Below are 25,265 nucleotides of genomic sequence, written 5' to 3'. Positions count from 1 at the left end.
GTGAGATCTTTCGGACCGAGAAGGAGGATGTCCGTCTTTGATCCATTCAGCTTTAAAGCTGAATTGTTCATCCACTCTTGAATCTGCGTCAAGCAGTTGAATAAGTCCGCAGGTTGTTGACTGGGGTGGTATAGGGAGACGACTAATTGTGTGTCGTCCGCATAGCTGACGATGCTCACTCCGAACGGGGTGACAACCTCCTCCAATGGGGCCATGTATATGTTAAACAATGTGGGGCTCAGGGAGGAGCCCTGAGGCACCCCACATTGGAGGGGTGTTTCGGAGGAGCAGGTGTTATTTTCCCAGATCTGAAAGGACCGTTGGGCCAGAAAGGAGGAAAGCCAGGATAGAGCAGTGCCTTCTACTCCTACCTTCTTGAGCCGTTTGATCAAGAGTTGGTGGTTGACGGTGTCGAAGGCCACACTCAGGTCGAGGAGGATCACTGCCACTGATCCTCCTTCGTCTAAGAGTGCTCTGGCCTCCTCCACCGCCGCCAGGAGGGCGATGTCAGTGCCCTGTCCTGAGCGAAAACCTGTCTGCGAGTTTTTTAGCAGATTATTAGATTCAAGAAACTGGGAAAGTTTCTTGTTCACCAGTTTCTCGGCGATCTTGCTAGTCCCAGGGAGGAGGGATATTGGTCTATAATTAGCCAATTCCGCTGGATCCAAGGAGGGTTTCTTTAAAAGCGCTTTAACAACTGCCGCTTTCCAACTAAGGGGGACGATTCCCTGTTGAAAAGACGCGTTAATCAGATGGGTGAAGGGGGGGGATGATGATGGCAGCTACTTCCTTGAGGATCCGTAGCGGTGCGGGGTCCCTAGGAGATCCGCTTTTGATAGTTTTTAGCGTGTTCTCGACTTCTTCGGTGGTTATTTGCCCCCAAGAAGTTAAGTTAGGGGAGATCGGAGTGTCGAGGGGGTCGCTAATGTCGCTCGGAATGGAGGGAGGGATGGAATTAAGGATTTTTTGAATTTTTTCTTGGAAGAAGCTGGCTAGCTGATGGCATTTTTCCTGGTCAGCTTTGGGGTCTGGGGGGTTTCTCGGGATGGGATCGGGAACATTGAGAAGTTCTTTCAGGATGGTATAGGTTTCTTTACTAGAGCAGGCGGCTTTTTCAATTCTTTCCTGAAAGAATAGACTTTTTGTCTTACCAATAGCAGATTTGTATACTGATAAGGAGATGAGATAGGCATCCTTATTAGTGTTGGATTTCTCCCTCCTCCAGGAGCGTTCGGCTCTTTTACAGTCTGCCGAAGCGACTTGAGCTCTGGAGTATACCACGGGGCCGAGGGTATTCGTTTGGTGTGTCTGAGGGTGGTGTTTTTAGGAAGGAGTGTATCCAACGAGGATTTGATCCAGGAGCTAAACTGTTTATCGGCCGTAATAGCATCAGGGGAAAGCGATGGCATAGAGTTAGAGAGAACGGAGGACCATTCAGATGGTACAAGTTTGTGCCAACGTCTGTCGGTGACTTTGATTTTCGCGGACTGGGTGGTAACAGTGGGGGACTCCCAGGAAATGGGGATTAAAAAATGATCGGTCCATGGCAGTGGCAAAGAAGGACTCGTGGTAATATTGGCATCATTAGTAAGGACGGGATCTAAGAGGTGTCCCTTGTCGTGGGTCGGCTCGTTATTCACCAATCGAATGTTGAGTGACAGAAGGTCCACTAATGGGTCAGAGGCAGATCGGTCAGCGGGATCAGTAAAATGGAGGTTAAGATCACCTACAATAAGAAAGTTGGAAACAGAGGCGGCCAATTGAGAGGTCGTTTCGGTGACTGCGTTAAGGAATTTCCCGAGGATACCCGGGGGCCGGTAGATGAGCAGTCCCGAAAGGGAGTGCGTCGGGGAGATTTGGAGGGAAAAGTGGCAGCTTTCAGCGTCTTCAATATTGGCTTCATTGATTCTACAGCTGAGGTGATCGCGGTAGATTATAGCCAACCCGCCTCCTCTTCCTCTGGGTCTATGGCGGGTTTGGATGAGGTAGCCTGGGGGAAGGGCGGTGACAATATCCGCATTTGTGCTGTCAGAAAGCCAGGTTTCTGTTAAAAACAATGTGTCTAAGCCTTGATCTTGGATCAGCCCATTGATTTCGAGTGCGTGCTTGGGGAGGGAGCGACAGTTAAGGAGACCGAGCTGTAGCCTGAAATTGGCTGGGGTCTGAGTGGCTGTATGGCAGCGCATGCAGCTTGTAAAGGGTTTACCTGCTTCATGAGTGTAGCGACAACCTTGGTTTTTTTTAGGTCGGAGGTCCTGAAGCATGTCTGCTGAGTACATCAGGCGGCTGGGGGATGGATCTGGCAGCATCCCTGGGCCTGGGTCCGTCCGGGCCCGGACGGGCCCAGACGGGCTTGCCTTAGGCGCTCCCGCTGCGCTCGTCTGCTGCGCTTGCGTGGGAGGCACATTTTATAGGCGGGGGGTGTGGGCGTGGCCTGTCAGGTGGACGTGGCCTCGCGTCTGCTGCGATGGCGGCCGTGAACAACAATGTGCCAAAACAGCGCTAGTTCTGCTGTAATGTGTTGAGCCTGCTTGGCGCTTTTGCCCAGAAAAGAGCTCAGGTAAAGATAGAAGTTTTAAAATATATAAACACAAAGATCAACAATTTTTTAAAATAGCAGTATCTCCTCCGTCTTCCGCCTCAGAGGTTAGGGTTCCACTGGTCACGCTAGCAATCAGCGCTGTGTTTATAGGCGGGGGTGTGGGCGTGGCCTGTCAGGTGGGCGTGGCCTCGCGTCTGCTGCGATGGCGGCCGTGAACAACAATGTGCCAAAACAGCGCTAGTTCCGCTGTAATGTGTTGAGTCTGCTTGGCGCTTTTGCCCAGAAAAGAGCTCAGGTAAAGATATAAATTTTAAAATACATAAACACAAAGATCAACAATTTTTTAAAATAGCGAGTATCTCCTCCGGCTTCCGCCTCAGAGGTTAGGGTTCCACTGGTCGCGCTAGCAATCAGCGCTGTGTTTATAGGCGGGGGGTGTGGGCGTGGCCTGTCAGGTGGGCGTGCATCATACATTGCTGGTTTACAACAATAAAACTGTGTTAACCCCCGCATCTCGAAATGTTTATCTGAAACTCAACTCAACTCTGCTAGCTGCACACCTCTCTGGAGGAAGATCACAGATCAGATGGAGTCCACCAATTAACATGCCCCTACTATCCTCCTAGGGAAAGAAGGAACAGTATTATATGACACATATAAGAGTCCCCCACTATAATCCCTGTGTTCACCTATATGTGTAACAAAAGTAATTACCCCAAGCAGTATGCATTTTAAAGACACTTCCATATAAATCTCTCAATTACTGTGGCCTATTAGATTTTACTTTATTCTGCTATGTATTATGTAGTTCTGCTTTACTGAGTGTTTTGGGTGTAATGCTGTTAGAGAGCAGCTGGCAATGCTCCTGTATGCACTGCACATAATGTGTATGCCAGATGGTAGCTTCCATTGACAAGGACCATGCTGAGCCTCTTCTCCCTGGGTGCAGTTTGCACCGCTGCTATTCTGACGTGGGGGGAGGGTATGTTACAGTCCTGCTACCTGTGCTATATCTGATGTTTTGTGTAGATAAATGTAACTTATTTATACATTGAGTGAGAGGTCACATTTACTTAATACTAGATTCACTAATATAGCAACGTTTGTGAAAATGTTTTTTTCTGACCTGTTGTCTGACAACACCAGGTATAAAAGCAGTCAACTCCTAGGGCCAGATGTACAAAATTCTTATTTTGCATTTCCTCAGTAACAATGCCGTAGAAATCGCTATTCAAGAATTACGAAATGGCATGTGCATAATTGCGATTTCCTAATAGCAATTCCTATAAGGAAATCGCAAACAGGAAATGCACTTCGATTCCCACCTATGGGCCAACAAGGAAATGGTATGCATTGCCTAAATTAGTTGTTGCTGAATAGGAAATTGCAATTTAGGAAATCCTAACTCAAGGGGGCCTTTGGGCCTATGGCCCCCCTGTAGGCACCCCAAAATTCATACTGTACATGCAAGTGCACATATGCCCTAGGGGAGTTGTGAGCTTCATGTCACATTAAAACATGCATTTTTAAATGCATTTTTCCATTTTGCACATGGTTATCATCGACTTTGAGTTGATGGTAACAGCATTTCCTAAATGGCTAATTCGCATTTAGGAAATGCTTTGTACATGTGGTTTAGGAATCGCAAATAGGTAATCCCTATTTGCGTTTCTAAATCACAGTCTCAATTTGCCAAGCAGAAATTGCAAATTGCAACCAGTTTTTGGCCTTTGTACATATGAAAAGGCTATTTTGTATTTCTTAACAGGACGAAATTACAATTTTGCCCATTAAGAAATGCAAAAAGCTTTCATACATCGGACCCATAGTTCCTAAGATTATACTAGGTTGAAGGATGTTTTCAAATGCTCTTTTTCGCCGCCTTTCCACTTCTTCCCATCCACCGTAGAATACCCCAAAAACTTAAAATGCCTTGGAAGAGGGAGAATCCCTTAATACCTGCTCCCGGATACCCAGTGTAACCAGGATTTTAAATAATTCCTTTGACGATTCTGTTACCACACTTTTTGCTTGGAGAGGGTACTTCCGGTATTAAATGCGGATTCATAAACTCTAAACTTTCTATCCGATCCCACTAACTCTCCCATCATCACTCTATAGCGCCAGAAGTTTGAAAAAACTTGTTTTCTTGTTTTGCCTTTCCAATGGTCGTCCTATGGATAGACATCTCCTTCTCAAGTGGGTTTTGGTTCTTGAATCTCCCATTTAAATACTTGTTTTTAGTTATGCATCACTTATTTGTAACCCATCTATAGCCCTCTTTTCAACTGACCTCCATTGTTTTGGCAATGCGGCAACACACACAACGCACACATGCCTTCTCACCTACTCCCACAACAGCATGCACTAAGGCACCCTGACCACAGCACATCATCATACTCACTTTAATGTAATGTAATGCTGCCTGACCAGTTACTGCTGCTACCTATGTTGTTTAAAGTGTGTGTGAGAGATAGAGGGAATGAATATACTGTACGACTGCTCGGGTTCTGTACCCATCCTTTATTTAGATTGAGGAATCTTGTACCAGTTCATGCTCTCTGAAGTTGTCACCCCAATCCCAAGATATACATTATTTGGTGGAAGGGTAGTCCGGGAAATTTCTACAGTGGTAGTTTTGTCTCTTCCCCACATACCGTAAAACATAAAACAAAGAAACTGGACTAGGGAACACAAAAAATCTTCCAACACATACAACCCTTAATGAAGCAAATAACCTCAACCTGTAACAGTGACCGATCTACAGAGCTCTCTAACCTCACGCAGCCAACAGCCTGCAGTTCCTACTCCAGTTCCGTCACAGTGAGGAGCTGCAGCTCTCCTGCATTTTCCCCTTCATAGTTGGGGTGAGGGCTGAAGAGTGGCCGCAGTGTGCGGGGGAAGGAGGCCTCAGAGAAGGTAAAGAGTAGAGACCTGTCCTGGACATTGTACACTGAAAAACTGCCTGCCTCATAGTCGAGGAGTAGACCCACAACCCTGAGTGGCACTTGGGGTTTCAGGATGGTGGTCAATGGGGAAATAAGAGCTTTGTATTCCCCATTCTTGAACCATACTGTCCAGAATCCATTTTCAGGTGACAGTCTGGTCTTCCCCTTCCTGCTAACAGACTCATCACATACTCCTAGATCCCAACCAGTCTTGTCACCGACTTCCACCTCCCAGTAATGCTTCCCTGACCTCAGACTCTCCTTCCCTAGGACAGTGATATATCTAGTAAATCTCTCCGGCACGTCAGGTGGGTCCTGATCTCTCTTTGCACGTCTCACACTCTTCCTATCCTCAGACACGACAAGGTATCGATGAGCAGTGTCAGGATCCAGAATCACCTCACCTGGAAAACAGAGACAAGCAAATATCAGTACTCATTAACCAGTAAATCACAGCAGATAATCAAAGGCAAGCAAGATGCCAATAACAACCGAGATCAGCGGTCATCCAAATATTTCCCAATCCACAGTACGGACACTAAGTCAAAAGCAACAGCAATTGTTCCACATCCAAACATAAATCACAACACACATAGAACAAATAATCTCCCAAGTTAGGAGTAAGGGTGGGCGCAGTTCCCGAAGTGGCACTATGCGAAGCTACGCGAAGTGCACTTCGCACTACGCAAACTTCACGTAGCACTACGCGAGCTGCGAAGTAGCATGTTCGCACTGTGTAAGATGCGTTTTCAATGATTGCACAGTGCGGACAAGCATCCGGCACTGTGCAATCACTGAAAACGGCATCTTGCACAGTGCGACCTGTAGTTTTCTGTTGTTCGAGTAGATTTTTACTCGAGCGGCAGCTTTCTCAACGCGAACTGATAGTTTCTCATTGTGAGCGGTCGCGAGCATGCGCAACAACTCGCAATGAGAAACCTGACCTCCCCGTGTTGAGAATCTCGCCGGGATGTCATTTTGCTAGCTCGGGGTCGCGACATGACGTTGAGGACAGCGAACAAGCAAAAAATGACTGCTGCACTACGCGGTTTTGCACTGTGCTACGTGCAGCTCGCGTAGTGCGAAGTTGCGCAAACTAGCCCAGGGTTAGTTAGGAGCACCACCACCAAAATACCAACAGAACTTCTCATGACAACTTGGGTCAACTTGAGTCACTCGTGTATTTCGTATTATGTATTTCCCCTGAGGTATCTGGACTGTGAAATTATTATTTAAAGCATGTGTTTAAGACCATTGCTTAATGTCTTTAATTCAAGACCTCACAAATAATGATTGTGTGATTTATGCACAATTTATGGGTGCCTTTTATAATGCTATCAGATTAGTCCACTTCATGGTCGACTACTGGTATCTGTTTAGATTTTCTTTTTCAGAATTTGAATGCTGTATTTCAAGAGGGCCCATCAACAATTGTATCATATCTGTACAATTTATTCTTAATAGTTTTTATGCATAACAGTATTTCATTCCTTAAATATGTGTTATGCAGAATGTTTTTCTCAGTCAAAGAAAGATACAGAAGAGGCTTACAGCACAGGATGGTTGGCATGCTGGTGATGACTGAATAGATATTTTATAAAGTGCAACAAATATCATACTAGGGCACCTGGAGACTTAGACAGAGGGGAAAAAGGCAAACAGCAGAAAGAACATTTGCAAATATCCAGTGTTGCAGGATTCTGCTCTGGATCAGAACTGTGCTTGGAACTGTAGAACATCAGCATGTATGGACTGAGTCTTCATACCTCTTCAGTATCTATTTTTCTGTTTGTAAACAGAATCCCACTTCAGTATCTATGTGCGAGAGTCCGACTAGCTATAGTGCCTCACTTGCCCTCCTAACTTTTCCAGAGAAACAAGTGAGTTCACACCCCAGAACACAACATTCTCAACCCTCTCAGGGATCACGGTAACAGTACACACCCTAGTCAGTCTCTCACTCGCACTTGTCCGCAGTAAGATAAACAAGAGAAACAAAGTTTATAACATTTATATTATCGTGCTGTAAGATGCTGTATTTGCGCCACAAATATGAAACAAGGCCCTGTCATATTACAAAACAGGTCAGCCTAAGCCTCCACCCCTTTCTACTGAAGCTAAATGAATATATATTATAGACATCTGTGATTAATGGTGGACTAGGTGGATGTTCTACATCTCAGCTGATGCAGTACTCTTGCTTCAGGATCTTTCGCTCAGTGTCTGTTTTTTCAGAACCCTTGGCCTCTGTTGTATGACAAGAGTGCTAGTGTCTGACCAGAGAGAATAACAAGGGGCATTGTTGTTTGACCTTGACTAGTGTGCTCAGACTAAATCCCAGGAAAAGAATAAAACACAAAAACATGTGCAGGTTCTGCGTGAAAATTCAATGTTGCACAAAACAAATGTGTTATGCAGTAACATGCAAAATAAAAGCGGCCTACAACATGCACAGTTAGGCTAACATAGGGAAAACTACAATGGGACAAGCAGGAAACACACAACACCCTCCCTTTGGTCAGGCTAATAGCACGATAAGAACTAAACTATATACATTTATTTAAGCATAGCTTGTAAAAGCCATAATCCCAAAATTTAAAATATAATTGGTAATTTTTAAAAACAATGGAATCATGGTGCTTCAGATGAATCCTTTGTGTCACTCGCAAAGTCATACGCCAAGGACTCCATAAAGGAGTCTGACTTCGCAAATGATGATTGATAAACAGCCCAAGTCACAAGTTCCAAGGTACAGACATGATCCTCTGTCCCAAACGATGCTAGAATAATTATCGGGCAGCCTGCATCCGTGATACTAAAGCCTGTGTTCCATGATCCATGAGCCGATGCACATATTTCCTAGAAAGTTAGTGGCTCAAACTTTGCATTGTTAAGAAGTCACACACCCAAGGGACAGTCCTGAAAACGGGTTGGTAAAGGACGAAGCCAAGCAAATATCCAGAGCTCATTCAAAGGGGCACCAGAGTTAGTGGAACACAGGCTGTACGCAGGTAAACCAGGCAGGCCGGAATGTTAAAGACAAGATATTCTGAAATCCTGAGGCATACGCTCACAATAGTGTGGGAGCGGTTGTAGTTCCAGAGGAGCATCCATTGCAGAGGAATAGAAATAGGATGAAAATGCCGCAAATGAGGAATAACAGCAGCAGATAACCTCTGAATACACTGGAAAAACTGGAATTGATAATAGCTGGTATTATTCCAAAGACAGTTTGGAACAAACTGTCGAGGCCGGAGCCGACAATCTTAAAAAGGGTAGACTGGCTGTACTATTGATTTGATTTACTAACTCATTAAAATGCAGGGGAAGGTTTGTATTTAACAATTGCTGTAATTCACATGAAATTCTGGATACCTGCAATTTGAAGGTTTTGCGAGCAGATGTGAGAGATACCTTATGTTAAAACAATAATGCTTCGAGTCTGCTTAGCTTGTTGAAGTCTGCCTTCAAAGTTGGAAAGGAAGGCCACAACGAGACATCTACAATCTCATATGGATGGGGAAATAATATGTTGTTGCAACAAGTGACCAGCTGGGAATTTATTGCTGAAAAAGCATATAATTCGTTTCAGATCTTATATTAACATGTAGAGCCTTTCAAAACTGAGAGAAACAACAGTAGAAGGATTGCGCACCTAGGAGGGTCTATTTAGGTCTCAGCTGGACAGCGCATGCGCTGTCTCTCCGAGACATGTTTACATTCAGTGGGCTTCGGCCCGCCTATAGGCTTACTACTTGTTCCCTGCAACATCGCTCTCAGAGCCTAAATTTCCACAAGTCCATGGCATCCATGCATCGTCATACCTTTTCGTTTGCTTGTTCCTACCCAAATGCATGGACTAAGTACTTGTGTCCATCCAATGCCCCTGTTTTACTAGCTACTATTTTTATTTGTCTATAAGTACTCCATTCAAGTGCTCGTGTTTTCGCTCGCTACTTCTCCTCCCACCTGCCTCCATCCCTGTTGCTTCTTTTCCTCTGCAGATCGTGTTGTAATGTGTGTCTCTCGTTCTCCTCCTCCTCGCCCGCCAGCCTTGCTAGTGTTTCTTTATTTATTCCACTCACTCTTGAGTCCTTTCTGGACAGGAAACCGAAGACTAAGTTAGTTTCTTCTTTTACTGGCTGGAGATGCTCGTAATTTAAAGGACATTACTGCCGACAAGCTGCTGTTGCTATGATCTAGCGAAAGGAAAAGAATATCTTTATTTTTGCCCCTCATGCCAGTGCACGTTTTAAATAAACATGCTGCAAAAGAAGTGCAAAAGAAAAGCTACTGGCTTGCGAAGTAAAAACAGAGGACTCAACGAGCGGCCTTTAATCACTGTATCACCGTACCCTCTCTCCCCCGACAGAGCCCCGTTGAAACTTCAAAGCTGTGATAAATCCAACTGCCTGAAGCAGGAGAAATCTCAAGACTCGAGCGAGTCAATGCATATTTTCCCTTATGTAATCTTTCTTATGCCCATGGATTCGTTACATACTCAAAGATGAACTACCTCAGAATGCGAACCCTTAAATGAACAGTGTGGGGAAGAACAGGAATAGACTATCTTGTTTGCATTACAGTAATAAAAGCACAACAATCTTGCTTTAAAGCTATTGCTGTGACTTAACCCCTTCAATGCTGATGACGGCCCCCAGCCGTCATGCACTACGGTGGGCGTGTGCTGATGACGGCTGGGGGCCGTCATAAACCCACCCACTCGCGATTCTGCCGCACAGGTGCAGAATCGCGGCCGCGCCCAAGGGGTTAAATATAGCTTACTGCATTCTGAAAACAATGTCATGCAATAGCACATACGTTTAGTAAGAAATAAATGGCTTGATGACAAAAATAAGTGTTATAGTGCTCAACCTACACATTTTCAATGCTACTTTTGACTGTTTTGTACCTTCAAAAAAACAAGCTTTGGCATAGCCAATAGGTATCACCTTTGGGATCTTATAGGTGTTTAGCCAGAGCGAATGGAATTTGGATTCCCACACTGAGCAGAAAACAAAAGGCAATCAGGAAGCAGTTGAGGGCAGCCCCGCGTGGCTCTGTAGTCAATCATTGAGGTGGAACTTCTCTGCAAATCACAGCCGCACTTCTGGAGCACAAGTGCACTTTTGGCAGGGGGAGAGGTCGCCAGACACCGCTCTCAGAGGAAGCCAGAGCCCATGCCAGGAAAGGGGCGCCGAGCGGGCTTGGGTAGATAGTCACTTACTACGAGGGCGAAGTGTTTGGGGGAAATAACAAATGAGGTGCATAAAGTCTGTACCAGGCCGGGCTGCTCCGCACCGACTTAATAGTCGGGCTAGAGAGCTTAAACTGGGTCACACGGATTGTTCAATGCAACATGGAAGTTGGAACCAAAAATGGCCAGGCTTTTAAGTGGATACAAAACTAATAGGATGCCATTCTACAGAAGCAACTGCTCGCTATACGGTCACATGCATGGCATAAAGTCTGGCTAACAACTGTGCCACAAAATGATATGACAGATTGTAAACAGTTCGTTTTTGATTGAATGCAGTTTGATATGTACCTCGCAGCTCAGCAAGGCAGAGTGACTTATGAACTAAATCGGTGGAATGTAAAGTAGGCGTGAAATCGGCGGCCTCTGGTGTGTCCCTCTGAGCTAGCTGAGAGACATAAAGGCTTTGAGGCGTTGTGTGTACTTCATATTTTTGTGGTGAGTATTGGTTAAGAAAGTCTTTACCAGATTTTAAAAACATTCCCCAACTCCAAGGCCTGCGATATTGAAGCCGTCCCATCCCAAACCTTGTGTGACAATACTGCAAGCCATCTAACCCAGAAAATTGATATGATCTACAGTAAAATCACCTGGGCTAAGGGCTCTCAGATAGGCCCTATGATCGACCTCCCACCGGCTATTCCCAGTGTTTTAACTTTGGAGAATTTCCCGATACTCAGAAAGGAGAAGACTAAAGCTCTATTAAAAATTGTCAAATCATGGTCCCCATCAGACCTCATTCCTGCTAAAACGGCCTCCATACTATCTAAACAACTAACCAGCCCCATTCAGTCTATCCTAAACGGCTCCACGAAGGAAGGCATCCTCCCATTAGAATGGAAAGCCGCACATATTCTCCCAATTAGGAAAAACACTCAAGTCCCCATGGAAGATGTAACCAATTACCGCCCCATCTCCTTACTTCTCTTACAATGCAAACTCTTGGAAAAGCACATCAACAAACACTTGTCCACATTCGTTGAATCCTCAGATATAGTACAGAGTCTGTGTTGGTGGCAGTCACTGATAAACATCAGATTGCTATTGGATAATGGTCAAGCAGTACTTTTGGTGCTACTTGACCTATCCGCAGCATTCAATACCATCTCCCACCAGACTCTATTCAGGAGACTGGAAGATATAGGCCTTGAAGGGATTGCCTTGAAGTGGACGGCTAACTTTCTGTCTGACAGAACTCAGACCATTACCCCGGGTCCCTTTCGTTCACAGACTACCAGGGTGACCAAGGGAGTACAACAGGGTTCATGTTTGAGGAATTTGGGATTCATTCCTATATCCTACGCTGATGACAGCCAACTTCTTCTCTCTTTCGACAAAACCAATTCAAACATTCAAATCACCTTTGCAGAGGTTATGGAAGTCATCGCGGACAGGATGAAAAGACAATTTCCTTCAGCTCAATGAAGCAAAATCAGAGATTACTCTGTTTGGTCAAGCAACTGTAAAGTGGTCCCCCAGCTGGTGGCCAGAGGATCTAGGTTCTGCCCCATGTCCAAAACGGGTGGTAAAAAACCTTGGATTTCGATTAACCACAAACTCACATTGGGGGAACATACCACATCCGTCGCCGAATTTGGTTGTAAAGGGATGAATAGTAAAGGATATGCTTTTTAACTACGTATTAGGTTTAGACTTGGTATGGGTAATTTTAGGGTTTAAGGTGGGAGTGGGTTTTGGAGTGGTAAGGGTAATTTTAGGGTTTAAGGTGGGTATGAATTTTGGGGTGGCATGGCTAAATATAGTATTTAGGGCAGATATGGGATTTGTGGTAGCAAGGGTAATTTTAGGGTTTGGGTTATGGGATTTGGGGTGGCTTGGGTAATTTTAGGGTGGCTAAGGGTTTTGGGGTGGCATGGGTAATATTAGGGTTTAGGTGGGTATTGGTTTTGGGGTGGCATAAGTGGGTTTAGTATGGCTATGGGTTTGGGGTAGCAAAGGTAAATGTAGGGTTTAGGGTGGCTATGGGTTTTGGGGTGACATGGGTAACTTTAGTGTTTAGGGTGGATATGGGTTTTGAGGGAGGCAAAGGTTATTTTGATGTTTAGGGTGGGTGTGGGTTTTGGGGTGGTAAGGATAATTTTAGGGTTTAGGGTGGGTATGGGTTTTAGAGTGGAAGGGGTCATTTTAGCGTTTAGGGTGGTTATGGGTTTTGGTATGGCAATGGTAATTTTAGGGTTTAGGGTGGGTATAGGTTTTGGGGTGGCAAGGGTAGTTTTAGGATTTAGGGTGGGGAAGGGGTTTTCTGGTGTCAAGGGTAGATTTAGGGTTTAGGAAGAGTAGGGATTTTGGGGTGTCATGGGTAGTTTTAGGGTGGGTAGAGGTTTTGGGGTGGCATGGGTACTTTTAGGGTTGTTAGGGGTTGAGGGGTTGTTGGATTTATATATATGGTTTTGTGAGCAGGGATGATTCTGATGCACCAAAGAAAGGAGAACGAAGGGACTATGCACTCCTCTTTGCGGACTAAACTCTGCTTATATCCAAGTCGCTGCAGGGGCTCCAACTGTTGCTGAATTACTTTCAGGCACTTTGCCTGGAACGGGGCTGGGGCTAAATAGAACCAAAACGAAATGTATGCTTTTTTCCCCCAGACTAAAGACTAAATGTAAGAAGCAGCTGTATGTGGAGGGCACCCTCCCCCCCTAGAATTAGTGACTACCTTGGCATTTAACTTACACTGAATATGAGTTGGGTCCCACAGCTGGAAAGAGTTCAGCTATCCCTGATTCAACAAACAGTCAATATAGTGAAAATCCATAGGCTAACTATATCCAGGAAGGTGGCACCGGCGTTTGAGATTTATAACGTCAAAGCTCTAGGTGCAGTTTTATACGGCGCTGAGCTGTGGGGCTGCTCAAAATCCAGTGAATTGCCAGTAATCAAACACATTTGTTTTTAGATTCCTGCTGAATCTTCCGGCGCCCACCCCGTTGATTCCACTCCACTTAGATCTAGGCCAGAAAACAATTACTCATAAAATTGTGCTTACAATGATTATGTTCTGGCACATGGTATTGTCTACTGTAGCACTTGAGTCCTATAGGGGGGCCTCTGCAAACCAACGACTCTAACTTGTGTGGACAAGATCCTGGTGTTTTGTACCCTTAAGAATTTGTTACAGAAATTAGACTTAGGTGCAAAGGAGGAGAAACCTTTAGTCAGATTAATAAATCCAGCCTCAAAGCTCTATAATGGGGCACAGTGCGATCGGGAGAACGTGAGCTGTCTAGGAGCTGAAAAGGAGGGTCTTTAGCATCTTCCTGAAAGGAAGGTATTCTGTGCAAAGCCTTAAGGAATTGGGAAGGCTGTTCCAAAGAGACGGTCCAGCTATTGAGAGAGCTTTACTGCCCTGTCTTGCCTTCCTTGCCCTAGGCACTACTAGAAGGCCTTGTTCGCTCGAGCGAAGAGGGCGGGAGGGCTTTTAGGGGACAAATTTGGTGGCCAGGTATGTCGGACCCATACCATTGAGACTCTTATGTATGGTACAGCATACCTTGAATTTAGCCCTCTGTCTGATGGGTAGCCAATGAAGCTTTTCCAGTAGGGGTTTAGAAGGGGAGCGAGGGGGCGCATTTAGGACTAGCCGGGCAGCCGTATTCTGGACTACCTGCAGTCTTGCCATGACTCCCTCATTGGCAGCTAGCAACAGGCCGTTACAATAGTCAAGACGGCTTATGACTAGTGCCTGTACCAATGTTCTTCTGCTGGCATCTGGCAGGAGGGGGAAGATTTTGCGTAGCATACCAATTATGTGGAGGCAGGATCCCACCACCTGGTTGGCGTGTTGCTTGAGGGAAAGTTCCTGGTCCAGCCGGACCCCCAGGTTTTTTACAGATGGTTTCGGCTCTGGTACTGGGCCAAGGTCTTGTGGCCACCAGTCCGGAGTCCAGAGTTGTCTTACCCCCCCAAACAACATGACTTCCGTCTTTCCAACATTGCATTGTAAAAAGTTGGAAGACATCCAGTGTGCTACCGCTTTCATTCCCAAGGAGAAGGAGTTCCTGACTTCGGGTGTTAAGGTTTTAAAGGGAAAGAGGAGTTGAGTATCGTCAGCATAGGATATAGGAACAAATCCATATGCTCTCAAGATGTTAGCCAGGGGTGCCACATATATGTTGAAAAGAGTTGGGCTCAAGCATGAGCCCTGTGGCACCCCCTTGGTGATCTCAACTTCCTCTGACCGAAAATTGCCCATGATTACCTGTTGACCTGTTGGCCTTGACCCTGTGCCTCATGGGAACAGTCCAGCCCGAACTGCCAAGCCATGTCTTTCCTGGACGGGAATCAAGCATCCTAGGACCGGTTTCTGGCTATCAGCCTCTTCAGCCAGGATAGCTTGACTCCAGTGGTGTGGAGAGCATGGGACACGTTTGAGCATACACATCCCACTCGGGGTGACAAATGCAAAAACAACAATTGATGGACATGCCACCCCAGTTTAGACCTGGCCATGCGCAAATCAGTCTTGACCCTGTGCCTCATGGGAACAGTCCAGCACAAACTGCCAGGCCAGGTCCTCCCTAGACTGGAAACAAGCATCCTAGGACCCCTTTCGGCTTTTAGCCCTCATCAGCCAGGATAGCTTGACCCATGGGGCACAGGGTCAAGACTGATTTGCATATGGCCAGGTCTAAACTGGGGTGGCATCGTGAGCAAAAGAATGATGGATTCAACCCGGATCTCTTGACGGGGGTGAATATTTTGATTTGTTCTGCATTCCGTCCATCAATTGTGTGTCTTTTGCTTTCTCGCCCTAAGTGCGCCAGGTATGCCCAGATGTGGGTCCTGGGGGGCTCACTGTGCCACTGGAATTAAGCTATCCAGGCTGATGAGGGCTGAAAGCCCGAAACTGGTCCTAGGATGCTTGTTTCCAGTTCAGGGAGAACATGGTTTGGCAGTTCGGGCTGGACTGTTCCCATGGGGCGCAGGGTCAAGACTTATTTGCATATGGCTGGGTTCAAACTGGAATGGCATGGTGAGCAAAGAAATTATGGATTTAGGCCCAGATCTCTGTACTGAGGTGAATGTATGACATTGTTCTGCATTCTGTCCATCAACTGTTGTTTTTGCATTTGCCTTACCAATCAGAGGCTCAGGTACTCTGGCGATGTCATCCTTAGCAGTTTCCCTGTGCAGGGATGCTCATGGTCATTTATGCAGTGTCTGTATAGGGTTCCATATACATGTTTCTGACTGTATATGTATATGCCTTACTGTGTTTTGACGTGTTATGTCCTGCTGTGGTCCACGTCGGTGCAGTTGGTACCCATTGTGCAAGCTTCTATATTTGTCTTGGGCATGCTCTTCGACTATCATTGTTTTACAAAAAAACAACAACATATATATATAGATGTAGGTTTATTTGATATATATTTAATTATATCTCATTCTATCTATATGCACAGTAAAACGGCACACATACTTGTTTCTTCCGGATTGCAGTATCCTGGGCTTCTTAGCCTCAGATTCTCCCTCTTCTTATGAGAGCGAGCCTTAGGTGTGTGCCCGGTTTATGCCGGTATCCCTACCCTCAGAACCTCCGGGTGTAGTTGGCCAGTATGACTACAGATGATCAGTCAGCGGACAGCCTCCAATTGTGTGTGTTCTGTTGATTCTACTTTTGATGGATTTGGCATATGTGTGGTGTGGTTTCCACGGTCCGCACTGTCTGCCTATGTATATCCCTATTATCCATATACATGCATCTCCTTGTAGTCATGGTTTGTTTGTACATCTCTACAGGGGGCCATCTGTCTCTAAGCCTGTCATTCCTGGCATTCACTACGGTGCAAGCTCATTTTGAACAATATGACTGTCTTGCTGTTTTGTCCCTCTCTGGGACTCTCTTTAGATTTGCAGAGCCATGGGATTCTATACACAGTTGACTGTTCATTCTGCTTACAGCAACTTATGGATTTTCATTGTGCACTGCATCTTTTGTTTCTGTTATTTCCCTTTGTCCCTTCCTGGATGAGGGATGTCTTGAACTGTCCTCTGATGGACTGTGGTACGATTGCCTTTCCTTGTTACCTCTCCTTTGCAGAGCTTCATGGGTCTAGAGCCAGCCTTGCTTGCATTTGCTGTCCCCACCTGTTTTAGCCAATCTTTTGATGGATTAGTTCTCTTATATGGAACTTGGTGGGTTTCAGTTGCATACCCTCCTCCCAGGGGGTATATCTTTGGTATCTATTCTAAGTTAAGGAATCTGTGGCTAGATTTCTTTATCAGATGAACAAGTTACTTACCTACTATAACGATGTATCTGGAAGAGACATAGTCCAGCCGCAGATTTCTTAACGCCCACCCATCCTCCCCACTCTGCCTGGACCTTTTCAGGCTGGGTTCTTTCCCACTGGTCTTTCTGCCAGTGATCTGTGTCTTCTTGCGTGTTAGTATGCTTCACATCCTTCCCAGGTCAGGTTGTCCTTTTCTGTGTACCTGTTGCTCCCCACCTATTCTGGCTATTCGGTGGTGGGAATATGTCTCCATCCACGCCCTTGCACTCTGGCTACTTTTCCAGTGTGGAGATTGGGCTTTTCCTGCTCCCTCCTCCCCTCCCCGATACTTTTTCTCCATTAGTGGGAGTCTATTGACTGTGCTACAAGCAATTGGTTGCATGTAATGTGTGTGTGGGTGCGTGTTCTCAGTTGCAGAAATATTGTCAGTTGCCCTACAGGTTCTGCTATTACAGTCTTGCTGTCCTTTGCCTTACCATTCATATGGTTGCAGACTGCTTGTCGTTTACCATGACATTCATATCCATTAATGTTTTGCCTTAAAGGAGGTATGGTTCTTAGCTGCTGCAAGACTGTTTCTGGGGGCGAATACATACTCTCTTCCCTCAGTTCCTGTTTTTTTTCCATTCACAAGCATTGTGATGTTTGTCATTTTCTATTTCTGGTCACTGTTGTTTCAAAGATTATCTTTTTTGGCACACTGTTCCCACACTCTCATAGTTTTCGAGTGGCTCGGCGGTGCGCGGAAAAGTACAACAGTAGAAAACTGACAACAGCACCCTGGTGGGGCTTATATTGTTCTACTCACGTGATATCAATGGACGATGTCAGAGTGGAGCCATGAGATGCTGCCCCCCAGGGCAGAGGTACTGCTGAAAAGTCTCCGGATCAAGACTACACCTGGGGGATATTCAAAGTTAAGGAATCTGCGGCTAGACTGTGGCTCTACCAGAAACATCCTTACCGAAAGGTAAGTAACTTGTTGTTAGATTTGGGAGTCTCTAGTTGGCACAGGTAGGTACTTATGACAAATAGGAACCCTTGTCTCTAGTCAGGGTTAAGGGGGTACACTCCTAAAATAACCCCTGCTCACCCCCTTTGTAGCTTGGCACGAGCAGACAGGCTTATCTCGGAGGCAGTGTGTAAAGCATTTGTGAACACATACAGTAATCCAGTGACAACACTACAGATGGACACCACACAAGTTGTATAGTAAAAATAAGTATTCTTTATATAGATTTAACACAAGACCACAAACGACAAAAATCCAGAATACTGTACTTAAAATGGTAGGTTTAGCTTAGTTCTCTTTACATCTTTAAAATGCGACACTGAGTCAATGTACCTTACGATGCGTCACGCTTCCACAACAAAAGTGTTGCAGAGATGGAGATGTGGCAAAGATCTGATGCAAAGAAATAAAGACGTGAAGTTCTTCCTGATGCAGCACGCTTCTCCGATGTTGCGAGAAGTCTCGACTCGATGCGTCAACTGCAGCGGTGACAACCTTGTTCCGTGATGCGACGACAGCGGCGACACTCTTCTCCGACGATGCGAGACACCTCCGCTCGATGCGACAACTGCAGTGGCGACACCCTTGTTCTGTGATGAGACGAGAGCAGCTCCGACGGCGGCACGCTTCTCCGTGGATGCGAGGCGCTTTTCTTGATGCGGTGCAATGCGACAGCTACAGCGGCGACATCCACAATGCGACGGCAGCGGCTGCGGCATGCTTCTTCCTCGTTGCGAGACGCTTCTCTTGATGCAGTGCAATGCGACAGCTACAGCGGCGACATCCACGATACGATGGCAGCGGCGGCGACACGCTTCTTTGGGGTTGCGGGACGTTTCTTGAGATGCGGTGCAATGCGACAGCTACAGCAGCGACATCCAACACGCTTCTCCCTCTTGAGTCGCGCTTCAAGCTCCTTGTGACACGCAGTCCCTCAGAAGGCCCACATCAGCAGCTGGCACTTCGAAAGAACTCTTGGGGAGCTGGGGGTTGAAGTCTGTTATTCCTGAGACTTCAATGGAACACTGACGACATCCCTCTGGGGCACACACTCATATCCTCTTGGAAAGGATTTCAATTGTGAACTTGATTTGAATGTTTCAAAAATGTTTTATTCAGTTCATTTGTATTCGCACGTTAAATCACTTTATCAAATTCCATTCTTTGATATGTTTTTCAATGGGCGTCATTACTACTCATCCTCCTATGCATTTCGGGTGAAAAACACCCTTCTTCAGGGAGAGGCACATACCGAGCGCCAGGGATGTGGATGTGGAGCTGTTGCAAGAACAGATAGCCTTGCAATAGTGAAAAACGAAAGTGGCTGTAATTCACTATTAGGACATGCCACACACATGAGGGCTTGTCCTATCTTATACTTACAATGCACCTTGGGCCTACCATGGGGGTGCCTGATATGAAGAAAAGGGAAGGTTTAGGGACTGGCTAGTGGGTGCACTTGCCCAGTCAGCATGGCAACACCAGAATGCAAACAGGCTCTGCAATGGCAGACCTGAGACACACTTTTACAGGCTGCTTCTGTGGGTGGTACAACCAGTGCTGCAAGCCCACCAGCAGCATTTGGTTTACAAGCCATGGGCACACTCAGTGCACTGTACTAGGGTCTGACACGTAAACCAAATCAGCCAATTATGGAGTCACTAATCCATACATTAATTTACAATAGGGAGAACAAATGCACTTTAGCACTGATCAGCAGTGGTAAAGTGACCAACAAAAACAGGTCAGAGAAAATACCAGAGTAAGGCAAAAAGTTCAGGGATGACCCTGCAAAAAGGGCCAAGTCCAACAGTTGTTCTTCAGTTTTCTATTGATTTACAACACGTTTAACATCTATACATCTATCAATTTTGTTGTTAAGTACTGTGATTCAAGTGTTATTTTGACAACTTCTAGAATTGATTTTGACAGGTTAGAGGAATATTCTAACATTTTCCTTAAGTAAAAGAAAATACAAATAATCAAAATAAGATCCTTTAACCGACTAAATGCAGGCAGAGGAGAAGGACGATGTTCTGACATATATTTTGGTTTACCAAAAGTAAGAGATAGATATCTTGGTTTCCTTAAAAGTAGTTGTCAATAGTTCCAGACTTTTTGTACTGTCCACTCAGAGGTCACCAGAATATGGTCCACAAAATAGTGTACATGTGATTATATAATTTCTGGATGAAAAATAATTTCTATTTAAAAAGTATGTTTTTAAATTTGAACTAAATGTGTGACTAACCCCTAATTTAATCTGTAATATGTGTGGAAACATTATCTGGCCTTCTTCTGTGTGAAAAAGGAACACCATACTCGGTAGGAGACTTTAAAAAAATTTACGGAAAATATATTTACACAGCAATGCATATATTTTTTATATAATTCGGCCATGTTGTTCTCATTCAGTTAACTTTTTTTCACTTTATGTTGGGCAATACATGAGCGTTGTATTCGCTTGTGTGGTAAATTACGAGTTGTAAAGGCAAGCACGGTACCAAAATGTAATAGCATGCGTTCTAACAACTGATATTCTTTTCAGTGGACCCAGAATATCCCAGCCATGCCTGGTTGTTGAACCCTCTGAGGAACCCAAGACTACCAGGGAAAGCCCAATTCAACGAGGTCCTTGTGAGAACTAGGGGTCTTCCAAAGTGGGCATTTGGTTCTGAAGGCCTAATTCAGGGACCTGGACAAGACCAGGGGCCCTCCTTTATCCATGTGAGTTGTTGTTTTATATGCTGCGATGCTATGCTAATGGAAAGGGAGAGAATTCGCGTTGACTATTTTTTGGAAAAGTAATATCCCTGAGACATCTTCAGGGGACTATTGCTACAGAGAGTCCAATGGTTGGATGCTCTCCATTTCACTATCCCTTTGATGTTTGTTCAAATATATATAGCAGGTTTTTAGTGGTGAATTTAGATATTCCAGATATTTTCAAAGCTACATTAGCCTTCAAAGTCTAACTGATACCCTTGACTTTGTACTGATTTTCCTCTACCTGTGGAAAGGGCAGATGAGAGTTACTTATCCAGAGTTTGTGACTTGTACTTCCCACTGGTTTATTCCTGATACTGTGCTTTTTCATCCAATGGACGTGTCATTTGAGGAGCCTTGTTTCTAACATATTGCTATGGCACAAGTAACTGGCTTCTACTTGCAGAGAATGATGATAGCACAGTGGTAGTATCCTATTATGCTGATTCCCCCATAACTTAAGTGTGTCCTTAGTTGATGAGAGTGTTGCTTTTTATGCTTAAATTGACACATTGGAGTGGAATGGTTGGTTACCAAGGGCTCAATTAATCAATTGATACAGAGAATTTCTGAATATCTTCCCAAGGTTGCAATTCTTAGTAATATTTTGTTACTTGCTCTCTTTCACTGCCACTGTTTTTTTATTTTTTATAGTTGCATCTATTTATATAATCTGCAGTAAATTAAGGCATTTGTTTTATGATAATGGGGTCAATTTATATATTGGCAGTATGTATACTCTGTCTCAACGGTGATGGAGTATACATACCTCCAAAATGAAGGTTGCTTACGCAATTTAAATGCGGGCAGAACTTCAGTTCTGCCAAGGCTGAGACTGCTCTGTCGCTGCTATGGCCAAACTTCTCCCACTGCCCTGGGGATTAAGAGCTGGATGAGAAATGGCTAAATGTCTGCCCCACCCAATTTGGATGGGCGGTTATGTAGTCATTTTTTACGGTTCAGTACCCTCAGATAAAAACTGGTGTTAATGAACAGTAAAATCATTCTAATCCTCCTCCTGCCATGGGAGTAGCCTCCCATAGTCTAGGGGAGCACTACTTTTTTCCTTTTCAAGAAGGATACTGTTTGCTGCAGAGCTGCGTCCTTCTGAAGCCGCCCTGCAGCAAACGGAAAACGGCATAGACGGGAACTACAGTGAAGGCAGTTCCTGTCAATGCCCTAATAAATGACCACCAGAGAGGTGGGCATTTATAAAACATGCAGGCAGTCCTTTGAATAGGTCAACAGAGTAATTTACTCCTTGCGGAGTTTGCCACGATATAAATACGTCCAAAAGTCTTTAAAATATATTATGTTGTCCATCCGTCCTTCATCTGTTCTTTTTACACTGATCAACACTGTATCCTCATCCTGCTTCCACATGCTCCCCCTGCTTCAAAAGCCATTTAGATGGATCCCCACAGGATCCAGAAAGACCTCATCCATGCACTCATCACTAGCTGACTAAACTATGGCAACGCACTCTATGCCAGCGTCACCCAGAAACAGCTCCGGAAACTACAGAACAATCAAAACACAGCAGCCAGACTGGTCCTCGATATTTCCTGCCACAGCCACATCACAGAAGACCTTCGACAGCTCCACGAGCTCCCAGTGAACAAGAGAATAACCTTCAAGCTCCTCACACATGCCTACAAAGCTCCAGGACATAGGACCAGCATATCTGAACCACCACCTCTCATTCCACATACCCGCCAGACAACTTTGCTCCCCCAACTTGCCCCGGCCACTGTCCCACGGATTCACAAAATCAGAACCAGAGAAAGATCCTTCTCCTAACTCACCGCCAAGACCTGGAACACACAGCCCCTCCAACCTCAGGCAATCCCCATAGCTGGCACAATTCAGGAAGGATCTCAAGACCTGGCTCTTCGACTGAACCTCAATGCTCAGACGGATCAGCAGCCCCCCCAGCACCTTGAGACCCTCACAGGTGAGTAGCCGTGCTATACAAACCCTTGATTGATTGATTACACTGGGTGGGACCAGGGAGATGGGGTCCCCGGGGATGAAGTTGGCCCAGGGAAAATGGGCCACGCAGGCTCTCCTCCTCAACGATATATATTTTTTTTAAAGTCCGCAACTCCACAGAAGCACTGCCCACTTTCACCATGACTACACAAACACACCTCCTGGAGCTTAATTGGTTCGATTACTGAGAGGATTTTGGAGGCCACGCCCCATTCTCCACTGCTCTGCAAACGTGCATCTCGGCGCACTGCTAATAGGTGGATGAAGTCCCATTGGCTCCAGAAGGCCCTTGGGGTCGAAAAAGCCCTCCTGTTACCTTTAGTAAGTTCCACAGATCCGATTGCTGAGAGCTGGTTGGAGGCCCCGCCGTTTTCTCCACCACTCTACAAATGGGCCTCCTGGTGCACTAATGGTTGGGGGATGAAGTCCTCTTGGATGCTGAGGGTTCTTGGGGGCCTAGAAGCCCTCCTATTACCCCCAGTAAGTTCCACAGAGCAGGATTCTTGAGAGCTGGATGGAGGCACCATGTCCTTTCTCCACCACTCTGCAAACGTGGCTTCTAGCTAAAAAAAACATAGAAATTCACTTAAAAACTAAAGGTTTCTGGGACGTTATAGTTAGGAAATAGAATTTGAAAAAACCTTAATAATTTATTGAAAAAACAAAATGTTACAAGGACGTTATAGTTTGGAAATAGAATTGAAAAAAGCCTTACAAATTCACTGAAAAAAAGAAAGGTTACAGGGACGTTGTAGTTAGACTCAGATTTCACTTCTACAAATCCAGTGAAATTCGATAATTATAGTTACCTAAGCGAAGTATAACTTACGCCCCAGCAATACACAGCTTATAACCTTTTATGTTGTCATCAGATGTCATCAGTGATATCACTGATGACATCTTAAAGACATCACTGATGACATCTTAAAGACATCACTGATGACTTTACGGATGACATCGTCCATGGAACCACTACTCACATACCCACTCACACCTTCATACCTCTTGCACAACCACTCACCCACACAACCACTCTCACACCCATTTACAAACCCATAGCAGAACTCACATACCCACTCACTCCTCCATAAAGCCACTCACACACACACACACACACACACACTCGTACAGCCATTCACACAACCATTTACTCACCCATACAGCCACTTATACAAACAGTCACTTACCTGTACAGCCAGCCACATAACCACACTCACCCGTACAGCTACTCACACAGCCACTTATTTACCTACAAAGTAATTCACACACCCATTCACTCACCCAATCATGCTCTCAAGACAGCCGCTCACTGACCTATACAAGCCCTCACACTCACTTACATACCCACACAACCATTTGCAAACCCATTCACACATCCATACAAGAACTTACACATCTGCTTCCTTACCCCAAAAAGTACTCACACAGGCACTTACTCTCTAATACAGTCAATCACACACCAACTGACTTAAGCAAACACCCACTCAGCCACTCACTCACTCATACAGCCATTCAGCCGCCCACTCACTCATCCGTACAGTCACTACACACCCACTTACCTTATAGAGACACTCACACCGCCACTCACTTACCCATAAAGTTACTGACACACCCACTCACCAATACATCTACTCACACAGCATCTCACTCACCCACACAGCTACTCACACACACATGCATCCTACTCAGAGACTCACACACCCACTCAGAGAATCACGAATCCACTCTCATAACCACTCACAAACTCACGCAACCACTCACAGACCCACTCAGACACTTGCGCACATGGTCACCGACCATGTCATGAATGATGCAATATGTGAGGTCATAAGCATGGCATTACAGGGGCTTATGTTATACTTAGCTCATGTAACTATAACTGCCTAATTTCACAGGTATTGTATGAGTGAAATCTGAGCCCAACTATAACATGCCTATGGAGGGGCGCTAGAGGGCGCCGGACGAGATGGCCGCACTTGTGTGAGGCTCCGTCCCGGCCATTGCAAATCCGCTTAAATATCCTGTTTTTCCCCGGCTCTCTTGCCTTACACCCCGGCTGAGACAATTCCGCTATTGTCGGTGACCCTCTGGGACGTTTTGCGGAAGGATTACGGCTGTGCTGAAGGCACCTGGAGCGGAGCGGCCCGCGCTGGGACGTGCAGGACGGCGAACCCGGCGGCTGTGGAGCTGAGGCTTCGGGGAGATCTGGGCGCTGGACACCGACGCTGCCTCTGTGAGCGGAGCCTGGGAGGCGGCGTGTCGGGACTGCTGCAGCGCAGAGGCGGAACTGCCCGCGGACCCTCTGGAGTGGCCTCGGAGTGCTGGACGGCCTGGACTTGGCCCTGCTGGTCCCGGTGAGTGGGGCGCGGTATCACGCTAGCTCGGTGCTGCGGAGGTGGTACTGGGCCGCGTTGGCCCGCGCCGCGTGAGCTGGGGCCGGGGGGGGGCTGGAGGAAGGGTCGGCTGAGGAGCGCTCGGGAGCACAGGCAGGGGC

The 25,265-nt window shown here is 45.8% G+C and overlaps 1 pseudogene across 1 annotated transcript in view; it reads right to left on the bottom strand.

The window, feature by feature from the left end:
- Positions 1-5,045: 5,045 nt before the first annotated feature.
- LOC147717725 (E3 ubiquitin-protein ligase TRIM11-like) overlaps positions 5,046-25,265 on the bottom strand; it is a 252,636-nt pseudogene continuing 232,416 nt past the window's right edge. The window contains exon 8 of the transcript XR_015296088.1: positions 5,046-5,894. The product of XR_015296088.1 is annotated as an E3 ubiquitin-protein ligase TRIM11-like (transcript). The remainder of the gene's footprint in view (positions 5,895-25,265) is intronic.

The sequence above is a fragment of the Lissotriton vulgaris genome, chromosome 5 (assembly GCF_964263255.1).
Source record: "Lissotriton vulgaris chromosome 5, aLisVul1.2, whole genome shotgun sequence".
Classification (NCBI taxonomy): Eukaryota; Metazoa; Chordata; class Amphibia; order Caudata; family Salamandridae; genus Lissotriton; species Lissotriton vulgaris.
The sequence above is the reverse complement of the archived record's forward strand: the minus strand, read 5'-3'. Positions and strand labels throughout refer to the sequence as shown.